The sequence below is a fragment of the Leuresthes tenuis genome, unplaced genomic scaffold, assembly GCF_036924035.1.
Source record: "Leuresthes tenuis unplaced genomic scaffold, fLeuTen1.0.hap1 SCAF_5, whole genome shotgun sequence".
NCBI classification, from domain to species: Eukaryota; Metazoa; Chordata; class Actinopteri; order Atheriniformes; family Atherinopsidae; genus Leuresthes; species Leuresthes tenuis.
Genome location: NW_027325359.1, coordinates 23,518,790 through 23,542,791, shown reverse-complemented (window position 1 = coordinate 23,542,791; position 24,002 = coordinate 23,518,790). Strand labels below are relative to the sequence as shown.

The 24,002-nt window shown below is 45.4% G+C and overlaps 7 non-coding genes across 7 annotated transcripts; all 7 read left to right on the top strand.

Moving 5' to 3' along the window:
- Positions 1–492: 492 nt before the first annotated feature.
- LOC140308099 (U5 spliceosomal RNA) lies at positions 493–606 on the top strand. Its single transcript, XR_011916076.1, has one exon. It is a non-coding gene; the product is annotated as a U5 spliceosomal RNA (small nuclear RNA).
- A 308-nt stretch (positions 607–914) lies between these two features.
- Positions 915–1,105, top strand: LOC140307878 (U2 spliceosomal RNA). The gene has a single exon (XR_011915903.1). It is a non-coding gene; the product is annotated as a U2 spliceosomal RNA (small nuclear RNA).
- Positions 1,106–1,517: 412 nt separating this feature from the next.
- Positions 1,518–1,633, top strand: LOC140308361 (U5 spliceosomal RNA). The gene has a single exon (XR_011916315.1). It is a non-coding gene; the product is annotated as a U5 spliceosomal RNA (small nuclear RNA).
- A 306-nt stretch (positions 1,634–1,939) lies between these two features.
- Positions 1,940–2,130, top strand: LOC140307877 (U2 spliceosomal RNA). The gene has a single exon (XR_011915902.1). It is a non-coding gene; the product is annotated as a U2 spliceosomal RNA (small nuclear RNA).
- Positions 2,131–2,541: 411 nt separating this feature from the next.
- Positions 2,542–2,655, top strand: LOC140308098 (U5 spliceosomal RNA). The gene has a single exon (XR_011916075.1). It is a non-coding gene; the product is annotated as a U5 spliceosomal RNA (small nuclear RNA).
- A 285-nt stretch (positions 2,656–2,940) lies between these two features.
- On the top strand, positions 2,941–3,132 carry LOC140308020 (U2 spliceosomal RNA). Its single transcript, XR_011916033.1, has one exon. It is a non-coding gene; the product is annotated as a U2 spliceosomal RNA (small nuclear RNA).
- A 411-nt stretch (positions 3,133–3,543) lies between these two features.
- Positions 3,544–3,657, top strand: LOC140308256 (U5 spliceosomal RNA). Its single transcript, XR_011916219.1, has one exon. It is a non-coding gene; the product is annotated as a U5 spliceosomal RNA (small nuclear RNA).
- The last annotated feature ends 20,345 nt before the right edge of the window (positions 3,658–24,002 follow it).

Sequence of the window (24,002 nt, the reverse complement as noted above, 5' to 3'; positions counted from 1 at the left end):
ATTCATGAAACTTTAGATTTGCTCTGTCTTTTACTGCAAAGTACAACGTTGTTTTTTTTGTTTAAATCTTTCTAGACATGGTAAATATGAAGGACAAAGCAGTTTTAACATAGTTTGAGTGAAGGAATTCATTTTATAGATAAAATCCCAAGAGTCTGCTGAGAAACAAGAATGAATGCGAAGTAGACTTTAACACGGCTCTAGGAGCGAGCCGAGTGTGGGCTAACCGGGAGAATTGCTTGAAAGAAACGCGACACCGAATGAGCGGTCAGAACAAAGCCTCAATACGGTTTTCCCGTGGTGTTTTTGTTGCTGCCTTGTCTTTTGCACAGAGTAAAAGACAAGGCAGCCATCGAATAGGGCCCGATTGTTCCTACTTGGTCAGCCGAGGAGCAAGGGGGGGAGCAAGCGTCTCAACCAAGCAAAGCTCACCATGGGGAAGGTGGCTATGCCAACTAGCCTGATGCCCTGCTCCCGCAGTGACGGATAATCGTACTCTGGTTTCTCTTCATAACGTACAAGTCTTTCGCCTTTTACTAAAGACTTCCGTGGAAAGCAGCACTAATGAGTTGTTTCTATTTTTGGCAGGCTTTACCTTTGCGGGTGAAGCCCTTTCCGTCTGTGCAAAAGAAATCTTGTTACTGTGCAGAGTGACTTCTCTGAGTAGAGTCGCCTTACTTGTTGCGACTGTGCCGATGTTTGAAGCTGGAGTGCAACGTTGTTGCTTGAATGGTGCTTGCTGGAGCGTGCGGGAGTGCAAAGTTATACCATTTAAAAGGGCTGAAGAGTGCTCAGTGCAGCGGGTGGGCGGAGGTGCAAAGTGACACTCTGGCCACCTCTGGCCATAAAAAGAACACCGCTACAAGTGCGCATTGTGCCAGGAAGGGCCCTCGGACGCGAACCAGTGGACAGTTATCGCTTCTCGGCCTTTTGGCTAAGATCAAGTGTAGTACCTGTTCTTATCAGTTTAATATCTGATATGGCCTTTGTACGAGGACTACATATTAAATGGATTTTTAGCAATAGGAGTTGAAAAAGGAGCTTGCTCCGTTCACTCCAAGCATCGACCCGGTACTGCAGTGCCGCTGGGAACGGTGCGCTCTTCTCTGCTCTTGTGAAAAAGCAAACAGTGGTGCAGGATGGAAGTTTCAGGGAGCCCAAGATGAAACTTTCTTTTAGTCTGCTGAGAAAAGAGAGTGAATGCGAAGTAGACTTTAACACAGCTCTGGGGGTGAGCCGAGTGCGGGCTAACCGGGAGAATTGCTTGAAAGAAACGCGACACTGAATGAGCGGTCAGAACAAAGCCTCAATACGGTTTTCCCGTGGTGTTTTTGTTGCTGCCTTGTCTTTTGCACAGAGTAAAAGACAAGGCAGCCATCGAATAGGGCCCGATTGTTCCTACTTGGTCAGCCGAGGAGCAAGGGGGGGAGCAAGCGTCTCAACCAAGCAAAGCTCACCATGGGGAAGGTGGCTATGCCAACTAGCCTGATGCCCTGCTCCCGCAGTGACGGATAATCGTACTCTGGTTTCTCTTCATAACGTACAAGTCTTTCGCCTTTTACTAAAGACTTCCGTGGAAAGCAGCACTAATGAGTTGTTTCTATTTTTGGCAGGCATTACCTTTGCGGGTGAAGCCCTTTCCGTCTGTGCAAAAGAAATCTTGTTACTGTGCAGAGTGACTTCTCTGAGTAGAGTCGCCTTACTTGTTGCAACTGTGCCGATGTTTGAACCTGGAGTGCAACGTTGTTGCTTGGATGGTGCTTGCTGGAGCGTGCGGGAGTGCAAAGTTATACCATTTAAAAGGGCTGAAGAGTGCTCAGTGCAGCGGGTGGGCGGAGGTGCAAAGTGACACTCTGGCCACCTATGGCCATAAAAAGAACACCGCTACAAGTGCGCATTGTGCCAGGAAGGGCCCTCGGACGTGAACCAGTGGACAGTTATCGCTTCTCGGCCTTTTGGCTAAGATCAAGTGTAGTACCTGTTCTTATCAGTTTAATATCTGATATGGCCTTTGTACGAGGACTACATATTAAATGGATTTTTAGCAATAGGAGTTGAAAAAGGAGCTTGCTCCGTTCACTCCAAGCATCGACCCGGTACTGCAGTGCCGCTGGGAACGGTGCGCTCTTCTCTGCTCTTGTGAAAAAGCAAACAGTGGTGCAGGATGGAAGTTTCAGGGAGCCCAAGATGAAACTTTCTTTTAGTCTGCTGAGAAAAGAGAGTGAATGCGAAGTAGACTTTAACACAGCTCTGGGGGCGAGCCGAGTGCGGGCTAACCGGGAGAATTACTTGAAAGAAACGCGACACTGAATGAGCGGTCAGAACAAAGCCTCAATACGGTGTTCCCGTGGTGTTTGTGGCTGCCTTGTCTTTTGCACAGAGTAAAAGACAAGGCAGCCATCGAATAGGGCCCGATTTTTCCTACTTGGTCAGCCGAGGAGCAAGGAGGGGGAGCAAGCGTCTCAACCAAGCAAAGCTCACCATGGGGAAGGTGGCTATGCCAACTAGCCTGATGCCCTGCTCCCGCAGTGACGGATAATCGTACTCTGGTTTCTCTTCATAACGTACAAGTCTTTCGCCTTTTACTAAAGACTTCCGTGGAAAGCAGCACTAATGAGTTGTTTCTATTTTTGGCAGGCTTTACCTTTGCGGGTGAAGCCCTTTCCGTCTGTGCAAAAGAAATCTTGTTACTGTGCAGAGTGACTTCTCTGAGTAGAGTCGCCTTACTTGTTGCGACTGTGCCGATGTTGCTTGAATGGTGCTTGCTGGAGCGTGCGGGAGTGCAAAGTTATACCATTTAAAAGGGCTGAAGAGTGCTCAGTGCAGCGGGTGGGCGGAGGTGCAAAGTGACACTCTGGCCACCTCTGGCCATAAAAAGAACACCGCTACAAGTGCGCATTGTGCCAGGAAGGGCCCTCGGACGTGAACCAGTGGACAGTTATCGCTTCTCGGCCTTTTGGCTAAGATCAAGTGTAAGTACCTGTTCTTATCAGTTTAATATCTGATATGGCCTTTGTACGAGGACTACATATTAAATGGATTTTTAGCAATAGGAGTTGAAAAAGGAGCTTGCTCCGTTCACTCCAAGCATCGACCCAGTACTGCAGTGCCGCTGGGAACGGTGCGCTCTTCTCTGCTCTTGTGAAAAAGCAAACAGTGGTGCAGGATGGAAGTTTCAGGGAGCCCAAGATGAAACTTTCTTTTAGTCTGCTGAGAAAAGAGAGTGAATGCGAAGTAGACTTTAACACAGCTCTGGGGGCGAGCCGAGTGCGGGCTAACCGGGAGAATTGCTTGAAAGAAACGCGACACTGAATGAGCGGTCAGAACAAAGCCTCAATACGGTGTTCCCGTGGTGTTTGTGGCTGCCTTGTCTTTTGCACAGAGTAAAAGACAAGGCAGCCATCGAATAGGACCCGATTTTTCCTACTTGGTCAGCCGAGGAGCAAGGAGGGGGAGCAAGCGTCTCAACCAAGCAAAGCTCACCATGGGGAAGGTGGCTATGCCAACTAGCCTGATGCCCTGCTCCCGCAGTGACAGATAATCGTACTCTGGTTTCTCTTCATAATGTACAAGTCTTTCGCCTTTTACTAAAGACTTCCGTGGAGAGCAGCACTAATGAGTTGTTGCTATTTTTGGCAGGCTTTACCTTTGCGGGTGAAGCCCTTTCTGTCTGTGCAAAAGAAATCTTGTTACTGTGCAGAGTGACTTCTCTGAGTAGAGTTGCCTTACTTGTTGCGACTGTGCCGATGTTTGAAGCTGGAGTGCAAAGTTGTTGCTTGAATGGTGCTCGCTGGAGCGTGCGGGAGTGCAATGTTATACCATTTAAAAGGGCTGAAGAGTGCTCAGTGCAGCGGGTGGGCGGAGATGCAAAGTGACACTCTGGCCACCTCGAAAACCGAGGTTACATCCAGTACCAGGGGCAGCCCAAGCTCTGCCGCAAGTGTGGTGAGCATGGGCACCTGGTTGAGGCTTGTACCAAGGTGATATGTGGGAAGTGCAGAGAAATTGGGGACACTTTTGGAGAGTGTCCAAATGGCAGGAAATGTAATCTCTGTGGAGAATTAAATCACCTCTTCTGAGATTGCCCTAAATCTTTTGCCAACAAATTAAAGACGGTAAAGCCACAGTCAAGCCAACAAAGAGAAGGACCAGAGGTGGCAGTTGGTGAACAAAGTGAAGAGGTTGACCCAATAAATTCAAACTTCCCGCTAAAAGCTTGGATTGGAAGTGAGGAGCAAAAAGGAGAGGGGCCTGTAGAGGCCTCACCACTCAGTGCTGAAGTCTGTGAGAATTCACAGGCAGAGGGTGGAGCTACGCTAAATGAGGAGGAAGAGCAGACAGGTGAGTCTAGTGAAGGTACTCACCTCCCCGAAGGTCAACAGCCGAGGAGGACCTTTTAGAAGATTACTCACAAACGGGTAAGAAATGGTAGTATTGCCAGACAATACATGATCAAAACAGGGAGCGGAGGTGGTTCAGCTGCAAGGTGTGAATTTCTGACTAAAGTTTGTAAAAAGCGCGTAAGACTAGGTGCGAATGCCCAACAATGTATGATCAAAAGAGGGAGCGGAGGTTTTCGGCTGCAAGGTCTGAATGTCCAACCATAATTTCTAAAAACCGGGGAAGAAAAGGCTCGAAAGCCCGACTATACACCATCAAAAGCGGGAGCGGAGGTGTTCAGCTGCAAGAAGGTCTGAATGTCCACCAATAATTACTGAAAAATGGTTAAGAAAAGGTGCGAATGCCCAACCATACATCATCAAAAGCAGGAGTGGATGTGTTCGGCTACAAGAAGGTTTGAATGTCCGACCATAGTTTTTAAAAGGCGGGTAAGAAAAGGTTCGAATGCCCGAACATACACCATCAAAAGAGGGAGCGGAGGTGTTCCGCTGTAAGAAGGTGTGAATGTCCGACCATAGTTGGTAAAAAGCGGGTAAGAAAAGGTTAAAATGCCCGACTGTACACCATCAAAAGCGGAAGCGGAGGTGTTCGGCTTCAAGAAGACGTGAACCTCCGAACAAAGTTTGTAAAAAGCAGTTAAGAAAAGGTTCGAATATCCAACCAAACATAATCAAAAGCGGGAGCAGAGCTTTTCGACTGCAAGTAGGTGTGAATGTCAGATCATAATTTGCAAAAAGCTGATGAGAAAGGGTGAGAATGCCCGACTATACACCATCAAATGCGGTAGCGGAGTTGTTCGGTTGTGAGTAGGTGTGAATGTCCAACCAAAATTACTCACAAACGGGTAAGAAAAGGTAGTATTGCCAGACCATACATGATCAAAACAGGGAGCGGAGGTGGTTCAGCTGCAAGAAGGTCTGAATGTCCGACTAAAGTTTGTAAAAAGCGGGTAAGACAAGGTGCGAATGCCCGACTATACACCATCAAAAGCGCGAGCAGAGGGGTTCAGCTGCAAGAAGGTCTGAATGTCCATCAATAATTTCTTTAAAACATGAAAGAAAATTTTCGAATATCAAACCGCACATGATCATAAGCGGGAGAGGAGGTGTTCAGCTGCAAGACGGTGTGAATGTCCACCCATAATTCCTGAAAAATGGGTAAAAAAAGGTGCCAATGCCCAACCATACATTATCAAAAGCAGGTCTGAATGTCAGATCATAATTTGCAAAAAGCTGATGAGAAAGGGTGACAATGCCCGACTCTACACCATCAAATGCGGGAGCGGAGGTGTTCGGCTCTGAGTAGGTGTGAATGTCCGACCATAAGTGCTGAAAAATGTATTAGAAAAGGTAAGAATGCCGGACCATACATCATCAAAAGCGAAAAGGTAAGAATGCCCGACAATGTATGATCAAAAGAGGGAGCGGAGGTGTTCGGCTGCAAGGTCTGAATGTCCAACCATAATTTCTAAAAACCGGGTAAGAAAAGGCTCGAAAGCCCGACTATACACCATCAAAAGCGGGAGCGGAGGTGTTCAGCTGCAAGAAGGTGTGAATGTTCGACTAAAGTTTGTAAAAAGCTGGTAAGACAAGGTGCGAATGCCCGACAATGTATGATCAAAAGCGGGAGCGGAGGTGTTCAGCTGCAAGAAGGTCTGAATGTCCATCAATAATTGCTAGAAAAAATTAAAGTAAAAATTTCGAAAATCATTCCGCACATGATCATAAGTGGGAGAGGAGGTGTTCAGCTGCAAGAAGGTGTGAATGTCCACCCATAATTCCTGAAAAATGGATAAAAAAAAGATGCGAATGCCCAACCATACATCATCAAAAGCAGCTGTGGATGTGTTCGGCTACAAGAAGGTGTGAACGTCCAACCAAAGTTTGTAAAAAGCAGTTAAGAAAAGGTTCGAATATCCAACCAAACATAATCAAAAGCGGGAGCAGAACTCTTCGACTGCAAGTAGGTGTGGATGTCAGATCATAATTTGCAAAAAGCTGATGAGAAAGGGTGAGAATGCCCGACTATACACCATCAAATGCGGGAGCGGAGTTGTTTGTCTGTGAGTAGGTGTGAATCTGCGACCATAATTGCTGAAAAATGTGTTAGAAAAGGTAAGAATGCCGGTCCATACATCATCAAAAGCGAGAGAGGTGGTGTTCTGCTGAAAGTAGGTGTGAATGTCCAGCCATAATTACTCACAAACGGGTAAGAAAAGGTAGTATTGCCAGACCATACATGATCAAAACAGGGAGCGGAGGTGGTTCAGCTGCAACGTGTGAATGTCTGACTATAGTTTGTAAAAAGCGGGTAAGACAAGGTGCGAATGCCCGACAATGTATAATCAAAAGAGGGAGCGGAGGTGCTCGGCTGCAAGGTCTGAATGTCCAACCATAATTTCTAAAAAACGGGTAAGAAAAGGCTCGAAAGCCCGACTTTACACCATCAAAAGCGGGAGCGGAGGTGTTCAGCTGCAAGAAGGTGTGAATGTTCGACTAAAGTTTGTAAAAATCTGGTAAGACAAGGTGCGAATGCCCGACAATGTATGATCAAAAGCGGGAGCGGAGGTGTTCAGCTGCAAGAAGGTCTGAATGTCCATCAATAATTGCTAGAAAAAATTAAAGTAAAAATTTCGAAAATCAAACCGCACATGATCATAAGTGGGAGAGGAGGTGTTCAGCTGCAAGAAGGTGTGAATGTCCACCCATAATTCCTGAAAAATGGGTAAAAAAAAGGTGCGAATACCCAACCATACATCATCAAAAGCAGGTGTTAATGTCAGATCATAATTTGCAAAAAGCTGATGAGAAAGGGTGAGAATGCCCGACTATACACCATCAAATGCGGGAGCGGAGTTGTTTGTCTGTGAGTAGGTGTGAATCTCCGACCATAATTGCTGAAAAATGTGTTAGAAAAGGTAAGAATGCCGGTCCATACATCATCAAAAGCGAGAGAGGTGGTGTTCTGCTGAAAGTAGGTGTGAATGTCCAGCCATAATTACTCACAAACGGGTAAGAAAAAGTAGTATTGCCAGACCATACATGATCAAAACAGGGAGCGGAGGTGGTTCAGCTGCAAGAAGGTGTGAATGTCTGACTAAAGTTCAAATATATTAACAAAAGCGGGAGGAGAGGTCTTCGGATAGAGTGGTTGAGAATTTCCAACCATAATCTATAAAATGCGGTGAAAAAAAGGTGTGATAGAACACTAAAAGGTGGAGCGGAAGTGTTCGGCTGCAAGAAGGTGTGAATGTCCGACTATATTTGGTGAAAAGCAGGTGAAGCAAGGTCTGAATGCCCAACCTTACATCATCAAAAGCGAGATCAGAGGTGTTTGGCTGCAAGAAGGCCATAGTTTGCCAAAAGCGGGTAAGGTGCGAATGACCGACTAAATATCAACAAAAGTGGGGGCGGAGGTCTTCGGATGCAAGTGGGTGTGAATATCCCACCATACAAGTATGGTGGAGAGGAAGCTGTGAATTGCTGACCATAGTTTGCAAAAAGCGGGTGAGAAAAGGTGCGAATGTCCAACCATACACCATCAAAACAGGGAGCGGAGGTGTTTGGCTGCGACAAGGTGTGAATGTCCACCCATAATTAATGAAAAGCGGGCAAGAAGTAGGTTCGAATGCCCAACCACTCATCATCAAAAGCAGGAGTGGATGTGTTCGGCTATAAGAAGCTTTGAATGTCCGAGCATAATTTGTAAAAAGCGGGTAAGAAAAGGTTCGAATGCCTGAACATACACCATCAAAAGAGGGAGCGGAGGTGTTCCGCTGTAAGAAGGTGTGAATGTCCGACCAGAGTTGGTAAAAAGCGGGTAAGAAAAGGTTAAAAAACCCGACTGTACACAATCAATAGCGGGAGCAGATGTGTTTGGCTACAAGAAGGTGTGACAGTCCGACCATGGTTTGTAAAAAGCGGGTAAGAAAAGGTGCAAATGCCCGACAATGTATGATCAAAAGAGGGAGCGGAGCTTTTCGGCTACAAGAAGGTTTGAATGTCCGACCATAGTTTGTAAAAAGCGGGTAAGAAAAGGTTCGAATGCCCGACTATACACCATCAAAAGCGGAAGCGGAGGTGTTCCGCTGTAGACGGTGTGAATGTCCGACCATAGTTGTTAAAAAGCAGGTAAGAAAAGGTTAAACTACCCTACTGTACACAATCAATAGCGGAAGTGGAGTTGTTTGGCTACAAGAAGGTGTGAAAGTCCGACCATGGTTTGTAAAAAACGGGTAAGAAAAGGTTCGAATTCCCGAATATATACCATCAAAAGCGGAAGCGGAGGTGTTCGGTTGCAAGAAGGTGTGAACGTCCGACCAAAGTTTGTAAAAAGCAGTTAAGAAAAGGTTCGAATATCCAACCAAACAAAATCAAAAGCAGGAGCAGAGCTGTTCGACTGCAAGTAGGTGTGAATGTCCAGCCATAATTACTCACAAACGGGTAAGAAAAGGTAGTATTGCCACTCCATACATAATCAAAACAGGGAGCGGAGGTGGTTCTGCTGCAACGTGTGAATGTCTGACTATAGTTTGTAAAAAGCGGGTAAGACAAGGTGCGAATGCCCGACAATGTATGATCAAAAGAGGGAGCGGAGGTGTTCGGCTGCAAGGTCTGAATATCCAACCATAATTTCTAAAAACCGGGTAAGAAAAGGCTCGAAAGCCCGACTTTACACCATCAAAAGCGGGAGCGGAGGTGTTCAGCTGCAAGAAGGTGTGAATGTTCGACTAAAGTTTGTAAAAATCTGGTAAGACAAGGTATGAATGTCCGACAATGTATGATCAAAAGCGGGAGCGGAGGTGTTCAGCTGCAAGCAGGTCTGAATGTCCATCAATAATTGCTAGAAAACATGAAAGTAAAAATTTCTAAAATCAAACCACACATGATCATAAGTGGGAGAGGAGGTGTTCAGCTGCAAGAAGGTGTGAATGTCCACCCATAATTCCTGAAAAATGGGTAAAAAAAAGGTGCGAATGCCCAACTATACATCATCAAAAGCAGCTGTGGATGTGTTCGGCTACAAGAAGGTGTGAACGTCCAACCAAAGTTTGTAAAAAGCAGTTAAGAAAAGGTTCGAATATCCAACCAAACATAATCAAAAGCGGGAGCAGAACTCTTCGACTGCAAGTAGGTGTGGATGTCAGATCATAATTTGCAAAAAGCTGATGGGAAAGGGTGAGAATGCCCGACTATACACCATCAAATGCGGGAGCGGAGTTGTTTGTCTGTGAGTAGGTGTGAATCTGCGACCATAATTGCTGAAAAATGTGTTAGAAAAGGTAAGAATGCCGGTCCATACATCATCAAAAGCGAGAGAGGTGGTGTTCTGCTGAAAGTAGGTGTGAATGTCCAGCCATAATTACTCACAAACGGGTAAGTAAAGGTAGTATTGCCAGACCATACATGATCAAAACAGGGAGCGGAGGTGGTTCAGCTGCAACGTGTGAATGTCTGACTATAGTTTGTAAAAAGCGGGTAAGACAAGGTGCGAATGCCAGACAATGTATAATCAAAAGAGGGAGCGGAGGTGTTCAGCTGCAAGGTCTGAATGTCCAACCATAATTTCTAAAAACCGGGTAAGAAAAGGCTCGAAAGCCCGACTTTACACCATCAAAAGCGGGAGCGGAGGTGTTCAGCTGCAAGAAGGTGTGAATGTTCGACTAAAGTTTGTAAAAATCTGGTAAGACAAGGTGCGAATGCCCGACAATGTATGATCAAAAGCGGGAGCGGAGGTGTTCAGCTGCAAGAAGGTCTGAATGTCCATCAATAATTGCTAGAAAAAAATAAAGTAAAAATTTCGAAAATCAAACCGCACATGATCATAAGTGGGAGAGGAGGTGTTCAGCTGTAAGAAGGTGTGAATGTCCACCCATAATTGCTGAAAAATGGGTAAAAAAAAGGTGCGAATACCCAACCATACATCATCAAAAGCAGGTGTTAATGTCAGATCATAATTTGCAAAAAGCTGATGAGAAAGGGTGAGAATGCCCGACTATACACCATCAAATGCGGGAGCGGAGTTATTTGTCTGTGAGTAGGTGTGAATCTCCGACCATAATTGCTGAAAAATGTGTTAGAAAAGGTAAGAATGCCGGTCCATACATCATCAAAAGCGAGAGAGGTGGTGTTCTGCTGAAAGTAGGTGTGAATGTCCAGCCATAATTACTCACAAACGGGTAAGAAAAAGTAGTATTGCCAGACCATACATGATCAAAACAGGGAGCGGAGGTGGTTCAGCTGCAAGAAGGTGTGAATGTCTGACTAAAGTTCAAATATATTAACAAAAGCGGGAGGAGAGGTCTTCCGATGAGAGTGGTTGAGAATTTCCAACCATAATCTATAAAATGCGGTGAAAAAAAGGTGTGATAGAACACTAAAAGGTGGAGCGGAAGTGTTCGGCTGCAAGAAGGTGTGAATGTCCGACTATATTTGGTGAAAAGCAGGTGAAGCAAGGTCTGAATGCCCAACCTTACATCATCAAAAGCGAGATCAGAGGTGTTTGGCTGCAAGAAGGCCATAGTTTGCCAAAAGCGGGTAAGGTGCGAATGACCGACTAAATATCAACAAAAGTGGGGGCGGAGGTCTTCGGATGCAAGTGGGTGTGAATATCCCACCATACAAGTATGGTGGAGAGGAAGCTGTGAATTGCTGACCATAGTTTGCAAAAAGCGGGTGAGAAAAGGTGCGAATGTCCAACCATACACCATCAAAACAGGGAGCGGAGGTGTTTGGCTGCGACAAGGTGTGAATGTCCACCCATAATTAATGAAAAGCGGGCAAGAAGTGGGTTCGAATGCCCAACCACACATCATCAAAAGCAGGAGTGGATGTGTTCGGCTATAAGAAGGTTTGAATGTCCGAGCATAGTTTGTAAAAAGCGGGTAAGAAAAGGTTCGAATGCCCGAACATACACCATCAAAAGAGGGAGCGGAGGTGTTCCGCTGTAAGAAGGTGTGAATGTCCGACCAGAGTTGGTAAAAAGCGGGTAAGAAAAGGTTAAAAAACCCGACTGTACACAATCAATAGCGGGAGCAGATGTGTTCGGCTACAAGAAGGTGTGACAGTCCGACCATGGTTTGTAAAAAGCGGGTAAGAAAAGGTGCAAATGCCCGACAATGTATGATCAAAAGAGGGAGCGGAGCTTTTCGGCTACAAGAAGGTTTGAATGTCCGACCATAGTTTGTAAAAAGCGGGTAAGAAAAGGTTCGAATGCCCGACTATACACCATCAAAAGCGGAAGCGGAGGTGTTCCGCTGTAGACGGTGTGAATGTCCGACCATAGTTGGTAAAAAGCGGGTAAGAAAAGGTTAAACTACACGACTGTACACAATCAATAGCGGGAGTGGAGTTGTTCGGCTACAAGAAGGTGTGAAAGTCCGACCATGGTTTGTAAAAAACGGGTAAGATAATGTTCGAATTCCCGAATATATACCATCAAAAGCGGAAGCGGAGGTGTTTGGTTGCAAGAAGGTGTGAACGTCCGACCAAAGTTTGTAAAAAGCAGTTAAGAAAAGGTTCGAATATCCAACCAAACAAAATCAAAAGCAGGAGCAGAGCTGTTCGACTGCAAGTAGGTGTGAATGTCCAGCCATAATTACTCACAAATGGGTAAGAAAAGGTAGTATTGCCACTCCATACATGATCAAAACAGGGAGCGGAGGTGGTTCAGCTGCAACGTGTGAATGTCTGACTATAGTTTGTAAAAAGCGGGTAAGACAAGGTGCGAATGCCCGACAATGTATGATCAAAAGAGGGAGCGGAGGTGTTCGGCTGCAAGGTCTGAATATCCAACCATAATTTCTAAAAACCGGGTAAGAAAAGGCTCGAAAGCCCAACTTTACACCATCAAAAGCGGGAGCGGAGGTGTTCAGCTGCAAGAAGGTGTGAATGTTCGACTAAAGTTTGTAAAAATCTGGTAAGACAAGGTATGAATGCCCGACAATGTATGATCAAAAGCGGGAGCGGAGGTGTTCAGCTGCAAAGAAGGTCTGAATGTCCATCAATAATTGCTAGAAAACATGAAAGTAAAAATTTCTAAAATCAAACCGCACATGATCATAAGTGGGAGAGGAGGTGTTCAGCTGCAAGAAGGTATGAATATCCACCCATAATTCCTGAAAAATGGGTAAAAAAAAGGTGCGAATGCCCAACCATACATCATCAAAAGCAGCTGTGGATGTGTTCGGCTACAAGAAGGTGTGAACGTCCAACCAAAGTTTGTAAAAAGCAGTTAAGAAAAGGTTCGAATATCCAACCAAACATAATCAAAAGCGGGAGCAGAACTGTTCGACTGCAAGTAGGTGTGGATGTCAGATCATAATTTGCAAAAAGCTGATGAGAAAGGGTGAGAATGCCCGACTATACACCATCAAATGCGGGAGCGGAGTTGTTCGTCTGTGAGTAGGTGTGAATCTCCGAACATAATTGCTGAAAAATGTGTTAGAAAAGGTAAGAATGCCGGTCCATACATCATCAAAAGCGAGAGAGGTGGTGTTCTGCTGAAAGTAGGTGTGAATGTCCAGCCATAATTACTCACAAACGGGTAAGAAAAGGTAGTATTGCCAGACCATACATGATCAAAACAGTAAGCGGAGGTGGTTCAGCTGCAAGAAGGTGTGGATGTCTGACTATAGTTTGTAAAAAGCGGGTAAGACAAGGTGCGAATGCCCGACAATGTAAGGCAAGGCAAGACAAGGCAAGTATATTTGTATAGCACAATTCAACAACAAGGTGATTCAAAGTGCTTCACAGAGACATTAAAACAGAAGAAATAAAAAGCATGATTTAAAATTTAAACAAAAGAAGGAAATAAGAACAATAGATAAAATCAGAAAAAATTATATATATGAAAGATAAAATCAATAGTTAAAACATGATTCCGTTTTGAAACTCAAGCTTATTCAAATGCAGCTGAAAATAGATGTGTCTTCAACCTGGACTTAAATACACTGAGTGTTTCAGCTGATCTGAGGCTTTCTGGGACTTTGTTCCAGACATGTGGAGCATAGAAGCTGAATGCAGCTTCTCCATGTCTGGTTTTGACTCTGGGAACTGATAAAATACCGGATCCAGATGACCTGAGGGGTCTGGAAGGTTCATAGTGGGTCAGGAGGTCACTGATGTATTTTGGTCCTTGACCATTCAGAGCTTTATAGACCAGCATCAGAACTTTAAAGTCTATCCTCTGATGGACAGGCAGCCAGTGTAAAGACTTGAGAGCTGGACTGTGATGTGCTCCACTTTTTTGGTCTTAGTGAGGACTCGAGCAGCTGAGTTCTGGATGAGCTGCAGTTGTCTAACTGACTTTTTAGGCAGACCTGTAAAGATGCTATTACAATAATCAAGCCTACTAAAGATGAATGCATGGACTAGTTTTTCCAGGTCCTGCTGAGACATCAGATCTTTTAGCCTTGATATATTCTTAAGGTGATAGTAGGCTGACTTTGTTAATGCCTTAATGTGTTTGTCCAAATTTAGGTCTGAGTCCATCACTACACCCAGATTTCTGGCCTGGTTGGTCGTTTTTAGATTTATAGATTGAAGCTCTGTGGTGACTTTCAATCGTTTATCTTTGGCTCCAAAGACAATTACCTCAGTTTTGTTTTTGTTTAGCTGGAGGAAGTTGTGGCACATCCAGTCATTAATCTCCTCAATGCATTTTCCAAGGGCCTGTACAGGCCCTCTGTCTCCTGGTGACATTGTTATATACATCTGTGTGTCATCTGCATAGCTATGGTAGTTTATTTGGTTGTTTTTTATAATCTGTGCCAGTGGGAGCATGTAGATGTTAAACAGAAGAGGTCCCAGGATGGAACCTTGGGGAACTTGTGATTCTTGTCTGCTCAGATGTAAAGTTACCTATTGACACAAAGTACTTCCTGTTCTCTAAGTATGTTTTGAACCAGTTTAGTACAGTTCCGGAAAGACCAGCCCAGTTCTCCAGTTGTTTGAGTAATATATTGTGGTCAACTGTATCAAAGGCAGCACTGAGATCCAGTAAAACTAAGACTGACATTTTTCCACTGTCTGTGTTCAGACATATGTCATTAAACACTTTGGTCAGAGCAGTCTCAGTGCTGTGGTGCTGTCTAAAGCCTGACTGGAAGGTATCATAGCAGTTATTTTGTGTTAAAAAGTAATTAAGCTGTTGAAAAACCGCTTTTTCAATGATCTTACTTAAAAATGGGAGATTTGAGATGGGCCTGTAGTTGTTCATTTGCGTCTTATCAAGATTGTCCTTTTTCAGCAGAGGTTTAATTACAGCTGTTTTTAGTGGCTCTGGAAACACACCTGACGTTAAGGACAGGTTCACAATCAGTAACAGGTCTGACTCCAAAGTCTTTGAGACCCCTTTGAAAAAACCTGTTGGTAGGATGTCTAAACAGCAAGAGGAGGACTTCAGGTGACGTAAGATGTCCTCCAGGTCTTTACTGTTAATGGGTTGAAATAGTGTCATGGTGTTTAAACCGGTTTTCGGTGGACACAGTACATATGCTGAACCTGCTGCTGATGTACCAACTGCTTGTCTAATATTTTGGACTTTGTCTATGAAGAATTTGGCAAAGTCATTGCAGGCCATGGTGGAATGGAGTTCATTTGCCACTGACACAGGAGGGTTTGTTAGCCTGTCAACTGTAGCAAATAAGGCCCGAGCATTATGACTGTTTTTGGTGATGATGTCAGGGAAGTAGGATTTCCTTGCATTCCTCAGTTGTAAATTATAAGAGTGAAGTTTCTCTTTATAGATGTCATAATGAACCTGGAGATTTGTTTTTCTCCATCTGCGCTCAGCTTTCCGACACACTCTTTTCCCATTTTTCACCAGTGTGGAATTTCGCCATGGAGACTTCTTCCTTCCAGAGATAACCTTCACCTTAATGGGAGCAATAGTATCCATAACATTTAACATTTTAGTATTAAAGCTACTGACGAGCTCACTGACTGAACCCCCGGACAGGGCAGGTGCTAAGGAGAAAACCTGGTTAAAGATCTTACTACTGTTTTCAGTTTTGAGATCACTGCTGTTGAGACATTTGTGTGCACTGAAATCGTACTCTCAAAGAAAACACAGGAATGGTCAGACAGGCCCACATCAGACACAGTAATCTTTGAAATGCTTAGACCCTTGGAGATCACTAAGTCTAGAGTGTGCCCCCTATTGTGCGTAGGCTCTGTTATATGCTGAGTCAGCCCAAAGTTGTCCAGAGTGTTACTCAGGTCTTTAGTCCCTCTGTCCTGAGGATTGTCCATATGGATGTTAAAATCACCAACAATAATTATACAGTCAAAATCAACACAGATCATAGACAGCAGTTCACTGAGGTCTTCAGAAAAATCTGAACAGTATTTAGGGGGCCTGTAAATATTCAGAAACAGGACACTGGGTGAGGCCTTCACCTGTATAGCCATATATTCAAAGGACTGAAAACTTCCAGGAGATAACTGCTTACATTGAAAGGATTCATTGAATAAGACTGCGACCCCTCCTCCTCTCCTGCTCACTCTGGCCTCGCTGATAAAACTGTAACCAGGAGGGGTTGACTCAATAAGAACAGCAGCACTGTTATTTTGTTCCAACCAAGTTTCAGTTAAAAACATAAAATCCAGGGTGTGCTCAGTGATAAAATCATCAATTAAGAATGTTTTCCCAGCTAAAGACCTAACATTTAATAAAGCCAACTTAAGTGTTTTAGAGGTATTATTTGCCCCCTCGTGTTTGGGTGCAGTCTGTGGCACACAAGGTATGTTTACTTTATTTAAAGATCTTTTTGAGTGCAACTCTCTGTGTTTTGACTGGGTCACATTTCTCCTTCTGTCACCTAAAAGTACAGAAATTTTAAGATCTTCTAATAAACAGGGTCCCAGCTTGTCCTGGGAAAAGTCACGACTGTCAGAATTCACACAGCCTGGACCCCTCACACATCACACATCAGACTGCGGAGACAGTACATGGTGGCAGCGTGAAGGGACAGAAGGGGGTGGGGCTGGGCTCCGTCGCTTCGGCTGCTCTAGTAGGGGCGGGGCTCGGCGGGGAACCTTTGGCCGCTTTGGTGGGGGGTTTATGGGGGATAAAAAGGGATTGGGCTGGGGGGTAGATCTAAGCCCAGCATTGACCCGTTCCATCATCTCCTCAGTGAATTTCAGGTGAGGGGAGGAGGAGGGAGAAAGGGAGGGTGAGGAGCACAATGACCTGTCAGGGGTTTGGGGGGCTGGGGAAGGTCCTGGTCCTGGTCCCTGGTCCTGGTCATTAGTGCTGTTGAGAGGGTTTGGGGCAAATAAAGACCTCTCTTCTTGCCTCTGATGTCTCTCCTTTCCAAAGTTCCTCTTGGGTGGGGGCAGATGGAGTTCCTCCTCAAGGTTTCTGCTGGGATTTGTTTGTTCCTCTCTATGAGATAACTCCTTGTTTATCTCAGCCTTGGCCCCGAGCACAGATGGATGACGTAGGAAATAAAATATGTTGGAGGTGAACAGTTTCACCCCTGACTTGTTAAAATTAAATCCATTTGCCATGTATGATCAAAAGAGGGAGCGGAGGTGTTTGGCTGCAAGGTCTGAATGTCCAGCCATAATTTCTAAAAACCGGGTAAGAAAAGGCTCGAAAGCCCGACTTTACACCATCAAAAGCGGGAGCGGAGGTGTTCAGCTGCAAGAAGGTGTGAATGTTCGACTAAAGTTTGTAAAAATCTGGTAAGACAAGGTGCGAATGCCCAACAATGTATGATCAAAAGCGGGAGCGGAGGTGTTCAGCTGCAAGAAGGTCTGAATGTCCATCAATAATTGCTAGAAAACATGAAAGTAAAAATTTCGAAAATCAAACCGCACATGATCATAAGTGGGAGAGGAGGTGTTCCGCTGCAAGAAGATGTGAATATCCACCCATAATTCCTGAAAAAAGGGGGAAAAAATGGTGCGAATGCCCAACCATACATCATAAAAAGCAGCTGTAGATGTGTTCGGCTACAAGAAGGTGTGAACGTCCAACCAAAGTTTGTAAAAAGCAGTTAAGAAAAGGTTCGAATATCCAACCAAACATAATCAAAAGCAGGAAACTCAGGACGGACCTCATCCACCCCCGGGGCCTTGCCACCGAGGAGCTTTTTGACCACCTCGGCAACCTCAGCCCCAGAAATGGGAGGCCCCGTCTCCGAGCTCTCCGACTCTGCCTCTTCCGAGCACGTGTTGGTAGGATTGAGGAGTTCCTCGAAGTACTCCCCCCACCGACTCACAACATCCCTAGTTGAGGTCAGCAAAGCCCCGTCCCCACTGTAAACAGTGTTGACTGTGAGCCGCTTCCCCCCCCTGAGACGCCGGATGGTGGACCAGAATCTCTTCGAGGCCGTCCGGAAATCGTTCTCCATGGTCTCACCGAACTCCTCCCAGGCCCGAGTTTTTTTCTCAGCAACCGCCGAAGCCGCAGCCCGTCTGGCCTGTCGGTACCTATCAGCTGCTTCCAGGGTCCCACTGGCCAAAAAGGCCCGATAGGACTCCTTCTTCAGCTTGACGGCTTCCCTCACCACTGGTGTCCACCAGCAGGTTCGAGGGTTGCCGCCACGACAGGCACCGACCACCTTACGGCCACAACTCCGATCAGCTGCCTCGGCAATGGAGTCACGGAACATGGCCCATTCGGACTCAATGTCCCCCACCTCCCCCGGGATATGGTTGAAGCTCTGCCGGAGGTGGGAGTTAAAGCTCCTTCTGACGGGGGATTCTGACAAACGCTCCCAGCAGACCCTCACAATACGTTTGGGCCTGCCAGGTCTGATCGGCATCCTCCCCCACCAGCGGAGCCAACTCACCACCAGGTGGTGATCAGTTGACAGCTCCGCCCCTCTCTTCACCCGAGTGTCCAGGACATACGGCCGCAAGTCCGATGATACAACCACAAAGTCGATCATCGAACTGCGGCCAAGGGTGTCCTGGTGCCAAGTGCACATATGGACACCCTTATGTCTGAACATGGTGTTCGTTATGGACAGTCCATGACCAGCAAAGAAGTCCAACAACATAACACCACTCTGGTTCAGATCGGGGGGGCCGTTCCTCCCAATCACACCCCTCCAGGTCTCACTGTCATTGCCCACGTGAGCATTGAAGTCCCCCAGCAGAACGAGGGAGTCTCCGGTAGGAGCATTCTCCAGTGCCTCCCCCAGAGACTCCAAAAAGGGTGGGTACTCTGAACTGCTGTTTGGCGCATAGGCACAAACAACAGTCAGGACTCGTCCCCCCACCCGAAGGCGGAGGGAGGCTACCCTCTCGTTCACTGGGGTAAACCCCAATGTACTGGCACACAGCCGGGGGGCAATAAGTATGCCCACACCTGCTCTGCGCCTCTCACCACGGGCAACTCCAGAGTGGAAGAGAGTCCAACCCCTCTCAAGAGGACTGGTTCCAGAGCCCAAGCCGTGCGTCGAGGTGAGTCCGACTATATCTAGCCGGAACCGCTCAGCCTCGCGCACCAGCTCCGGCTCCTTCCCCAACAGAGAGGTGACATTCCACGTCCCAAGAGCTAGCTTCAGTAGCCGAGGATCAGACCGCCAAGGCCTCTGCCTTCGGCCGCTACCCAGCTCACATCGCACCCGACCCCCTTGGCCCCTCCCACGGGTGGTGAGCCCGTCGGAAGGGGGACCCACGTCATCATTTCGGGCTATGCCCGACCGAGCCCCATGGGCACAGACCCGGCCACCAGGCGCCCGCTGCCGGGCCCCACCCCCGGGCCTGCCTCCGGGGGAGGCCCCGGTGTCCCATATCCGGGCAAGGGATCACGAGGTCCAAATTTTTTGTTCATCGTCTTTTGAGCTGTTCTTTGTCTGGTCCCTCATCTAGGATCTGCTTGCCTTGGGTGACCCTACCAGGGGCTTAAAGCCCCGAGCAACATAGCTCCCGGACTCATTGGGGCACGCAAACTCCCCCACCACGATAAGGTGACAGCTCAGGAGGGAGGGATGTCAGATCATAATTTGCAAAAAGCTGATGAGAAAGGGTGAGAATGCCCAACTATACACCATCAAATGCGGGAGCGGAGTTGTTCGTCTGTGAGTAGGTGTGAATCTCCGACCATAATTGCTGAAAAATGTGTTAGAAAAGGTAAGAATGCCGGTCCATACATCATCAAAAGCGAGAGAAGTGGTGTTCTGCTGAAAGTAGGTGTGAATGTCCAGCCATAATTACTCACAAACGGGTAAGAAAAGGTAGTATTGCCAGACCATACATCATCAAAAGCAGGAGTGGATGTGTTCGGCTACAAGAAGGTTTGAATGTCCGAGCATAGTTTGTAAAAAGCGGGTAAGAAAAGCTTCGAATGCCCGAACATACACCATCAAAAGACAGACCGGACGTGTTCCGCTGTAAGTAGGTGTGAATGCCCAACCATAGTTGGTAAAAAGAAGGTAAGAAAAGGTTCAAATATCCGACTGTACACAATCAATAGCGGGAGCGGATGTGTTCGGCTACAAGAAGCTGTGAAAGTCTCACCATGGTTTGTAAAAAGCGGGTAAGAAAAGGTGCGAATGCCCGACAATGTATGATCAAAAGAGGGAGCGGAGGTTTTCGGCTACAAGAAGGTCTGAATGTCCGACCAAAGTTTGTAAAAAGCGGGTAAGAAAGGTTTGAATGCCCGACTATACACCATCAAAAGCGGGAGCGGAGGTGTTGCACTGTAAGACGGTGTGAATGTCTGACCATAGTTTGTAAAAAGCAGTAGGTGTGAATGTCAGATCATAATTTGCAAAAAGCTGATGAGAAAGGGTGAGAATGCCCTATTATACACCATCAAATGCGAGAGCGGAGGTGTTTGTCTGTGAGTAGGTGTGAATGTCCCACCCTAGTTGCTGAAAAATGTGTTAGAAAAGGTAAGAATGCCAGCCCATACATCATCAAAAGCGGGAGAGGTGGTGTTCGGCTGCAAGAAGGTGTGAATATCCAGCCATAATTACTCACAAACGGGTAAGAAGAGGTAAGAATACCAAACCATAAATTATCAAAAGCGGCAGCAGAAATGTTCGGCTGGTATTTATAAATGTCTAGATAGATTTGAACAAAAAACAACGTAGTATTTTGCAGTAAAAGAAAGACAGGTTCAGAAATCCGAGAAAAAGCTTTTCATGAGTTCTGCATGATTTGGGATTTTGCTTATAAAATGCATTCCTTCAATCAAACTATGGTAAAACGGCTTTTACCTTCATATTTATCAATGTCTAGATCGACTTCAACAAAGAACAACATTAGATTTTGCAGTAGAAGAAAGAGAGACACTGAAGGATCAGGAATCCGAGAATAAGCTTATTTTCATACGTTCTGCATGATTTGGGATTTTGCTATAAAATGAATTCCTTCACTCAAACTATGTTAAAACTGCTTTTACCTTCATATTTATCAATGTCTAGATCGACTTCAACAAAGAACAACATTGTATATTGCAGTAGAAGAAAGAGAGACACTGAAGGAACAGGAATCCGAGAATAAGCTTCTTTTCATACGTTCTGCATGATTTGGGATTTTGCTATAAAATGAATTCCTTCACTCAAACTATGTTAAAACTGCTTTTAACTTCATATTTATCAATGTCTAGATCGACTTCAACAAAGAACAACATTGTATATTGCAGTAGAAGAAAGAGCAACACTGAAGGAACAGGAATCCGAGAATAAGCTTATTTTCATACGTTCTGCATGATTTCGGATTTTCCTATAAAATGAATTGCTTTGCTCAAACCAAGTTAAAATTGCTTTGTCTTCATATTTATCAATGTCAAAGCAGTTTTAACATAGTTTGAGTGAAGGAATTCATTTTAAAACAAAATCTCAAAACATGCACAACACATGAAAAGCTTATTCTCGGATTCCTGATCCTTCAGTGTTGCTATTTGTTATATTGCAAAGTACAACGTGTTTTCTTTGTTTTGTTTAAATCTATCTCGACATTGATAAATATGGAAGGACAAAGCAGGTTTAACTTGGTTTGAGCAAAGCAATTCATTTTGTAGCAAAATCCGAAATCGTGAAGAACTCATGAAAGCAAGCTTATACTCGGATTCCTGAAACTTTTAGATCTTAGATTTGCTCTTTCTTTTACTGCAAAGTACGTTGGGGTTTTTTTTTTGTTTAAATCTTTCTAGACAAGGTAAATATGAAGGACAAATCAGTTTTAACATAGTTTGAGTGAAGGAATGCATTTTATAAGCAAAATCCCAAATCATGCAAAACTAACGAAAAGCTTTTTCTCGCTTTTCACTGCTTTTTACAAACTGGTCGGACGTTCACACCTTCTTGCAGCCGAACAATTCCGCTTCCACTTTTGATGGTGTATATTCGGGCATTCAAACATTTTCTTACCCGCTTTTTACAAACCATGGTCGGACTTTCACACCTTCTTGCAGCCGAACACCACCTCTCCCGCTTTTGATGATGTATGGTCCAGCATTCTTACCTTTTCTAACACATTTTTCAGCAATTATGGTCGGACATTCACACCTACTCACAGCCAAACACTTCCGCTCCCGCATTTGATGGTGTTTAGTCAGGCATTCTCACCCTTTCTCATCAACTTTTTGCATATGATCTGATATTCACACCTACTTGCAGTCGAACACCTCTGCTTCCGCTTTTGATGGTACATATTTGGGCATTCGAACCTTTTCTTACCCGCTTTTTACATACCATGGGTGGATATTCACACCTTCTTGTAGCCGAACAACTCTGCTCCCGCTATTGATTGTGTACAGTCGGGTATTTTAACCTTTTCTTACCCGCTTTTTACCAACTATGGTCGGACATTCACACCTTCTTACAGCGGAACACGTCCGCTCCCTCTTTTGATGGTGTATGTTCGGGCATTCGAACCTTTTCTTACCTGCTTTTTACAAACCATGGTCGGACTTTCACACCTTCTTGTAGCCGAACACCTCCGCTCCCTCTTTTGATCATACATTGTTGGGCATTCGCACCTTGTCTTACCCGCTTGTTACAAACTATAGTCAGACATTCACACGTTGCAGCTGAACCACCTCCGCTCCCTGTTTTGATCATGTATGGTCTGGCAATACTAGCTTTTCTTACCCGTTTGTGAGTAATTATGGCTGGACATTCACACCTACTTGCAGTCGAACAGCTCTGCTCCCGCTTTTGATTTTGTTTGGTTGGATATTCGACGCTTTTCTTAACTGCTTTTTACAAACTTTGGTCGGACGTTCAAACCTTCTTGCAACCGAACACCTCCGCTTCCGCTTTTGATGGTATATATTCGGGAATTCGAACCTTTTCTTACCCGCTTTTTACAAACCATGGTCGAACTTTCACACCTTCTTGTAGCCGAACAACTCCACTCACGCTATTGATTGTGTACAGTCGGGTAGTTTAACCTTTTCTTACCCGCTTTTTACCAACTATGGTTGGACATTCACACCGTCTTACAGCGGAACACCTCCGCTTCCGCTTTTGATGGTGTATAGTCGGGCATTCGAACATTTTCTTACCCGCTTTTTACAAACTATGGTCGGACATTCAATCCTTCTTGTAGCCGAAAAGCTCCGCTCCCTCTTTTGATCATACATTGTCGGGCATTTGCAACTTTTCTTACCCGCTTTTTACAAACCATGGTCGGACTGTCACACCTTCTTGTAGCTGAACACATCCGCTCCCACTATTGATTGTGTACAGTCAGGTTTTTTAACGTTTTCTTACCCGCTTCTTACCAACTCTGGTCGGACATTCACACCTTCTTAAAGCGGAACACGTCCGCTCCCTCTTTTGATGGTGTATGTTTGGGCATTCGAACCTTTTCTTACCCGCTTTTTACAAACTATGCTGGGACATTCAAACCTTCTTGTAGCCGAACACATCCACTCCTGCTTTTGATGATGTGTGGTTGGGCATTCGAACCTACTTCTTGCCCGCTTTTCATTAATTATGGGTGGACATTCACACCTTGTCGCAGCCAAACACCTCCGCTCCCTGTTTTGATCATGTATGGTTGGACATTCGCACCTTTTCTCAACCGCTTTTTGCAAACTATGGTCAGCGATTCACAGCTTCCTCTCCACCATACTTGTATGGTGGAAGATTCACACCCACTTGCATCCGAAGACCTCCGCCCCCACTTTTGTTGATATTTAGTCGGTCATTCGCACCTTACCCGCTTTTGGCAAACTATGGCCTTCTTGCAGCCAAACACCACTGATCTCGTTTTTGATGATGTAAGGTTGGACAATCAGACCTTGCTTCACCTGCTTTTCACCAAATATAGTCGGACATTCACACCTTCTTGCAGCCGAACACTTCCGCTCCACCTTTTAGTGTTCTATCACACCTTTTTTTCACCGCATTTTATAGATTATGGTTGGAAATTCTCAACCATTGTCATCCGAAGACCTCTCCTCCCGCTTTTGTTAATATATTTGAACTTTAGTCGGACATTCACACCTTCTTGCAGCTGAACCACCTCCGCTCCCTGTTTTGATCATGTATGGTCTGGCAATACTACCTTTTCTTACCCGTTTGTGAGTAATTATGGCTGGACATTCACACCTACTTTCAGCAGAACACCACCTCTCTCGCTTTTGATGATGTATGGACCGGCATTCTTACCTTTTCTAACACATTT